We start from the raw sequence: 1,519 nt of genomic DNA, 5'->3' as shown, positions 1-1,519 counted from the left end.
CTTCAAGATAATGCTTGATTCTCTGTCCATTGACAATGAACTTCTTATCAGAATCAATATCTTGAAGCTCCACATAACCATATGGTGATACACTTGTAATCACGTATGGTCCCTTCCACCGGGATTTCAGTTTCCCGGGGAATAGCCTGAGTCTAGAGTTAAACAACAGAACCTTCTGTCCTGATTCAAAGATTCTAGATGACAGCTTTCTGTCATGCGACTTTTTTGACTTTTCTTTATAAAGCTTGGCGTTTTCGAAAGCTGTGAATCTGAATTCCTCTAGCTCATTTAGCTGGAGTAATCATTTTTCTCCTGCTAGTTTGGCATCAAAGTTTAGGAATCTGGTTGCCCAGTAGGCCGTATGTTCCAGTTCCATGGGCAGGTGACATGCCTTTCCATACACGAGTTGGTATGGAGATGTCCCTATAGGGGTCTTGAATGCTGTCCTGTAAGCCCACAGAGCATCATCCAAGCTCCGTGCCCAATCCTTTCTACGGTATTTACTGTCCGTTCCAGGATTCTCTTTAATTCTCTATTAGAGACTTCAGCTTGCCCATTGGTTTGTGGATGATATGGAGTGGCCACCTTGTGGCGAATTCCATACCGAACCATGGCAGAGTAAAGCTGTTTATTGCAGAAGTGAGTGCCCCCATCACTGATTAGTACTCTAGGGACACCAAACCTGCTAAAGATGTGTTTCTGGAGGAACTTCAGCACCGTTTTAGTATCATTGGTGGGTGTGGCAATAGCCTCAACCCATTTTGATACATAGTCAACTGCCACCAGAATATAAGTGTTTGAGTATGATGGTGGGAAAGGTCCCATGAAGTCAATTCCCCATACGTCAAACAACTCAATTTCTAAGATTCCTTGTTGAGGCATGGCGTAACCATGGGGCAGATTACCAGCTCTTTGGCAACTGTCACAGTTACCTACAAACTCTCGGGAATCTTTATAGAGTGTGGGCCAATAGAAGCCACATTGGAGGACCTTGGTGGCTGTTCGCTCACCTCCGAAATGGCCTCCATATTGAGATCCATGACAATGCCATAGGATTCTCTGTGCCTCTTCTCTAGGCACACACCTACGGATTATTCCGTCTGCACATCTCTTAAAGAGATAAGGTTCATCCCACAAGTAGTACTTTGCATCAGTAATTAATTTCTTCTTTTGTATCCTGTTGTACTCCTTGGGTATGAACCTTGCAGCTTTATAGTTTGCAATATCGGCAAACCATGGTGCTTCCTGAATGGCAAATAAATGCTCATCAGGAAACCTTAGAGATCTCAAGAAAGGGGAAGGACGTCCCTTCCACTGGCTCTATCCGGGACAGATGATCAGCCACTTGGTTCTCTATCCCTTTTCTGTCTCTTATTTCTATATCAAACTCTTGCAGAAGCAATACCCATCTGATGAGCCTGGGTTTTGAATCCTGCTTTGTGAGTAGATATTTAAGAGCAGCATGGTCAGTATACACAATCACTTTTGATCCTACTAAGTATGATCTGAACTTGTCAAT

The sequence above is a fragment of the Arachis hypogaea genome, chromosome 18, assembly GCF_003086295.3.
Source record: "Arachis hypogaea cultivar Tifrunner chromosome 18, arahy.Tifrunner.gnm2.J5K5, whole genome shotgun sequence".
NCBI classification, from domain to species: domain Eukaryota; kingdom Viridiplantae; phylum Streptophyta; class Magnoliopsida; order Fabales; family Fabaceae; genus Arachis; species Arachis hypogaea.
Note: the sequence above shows the minus strand (reverse complement) of the source record.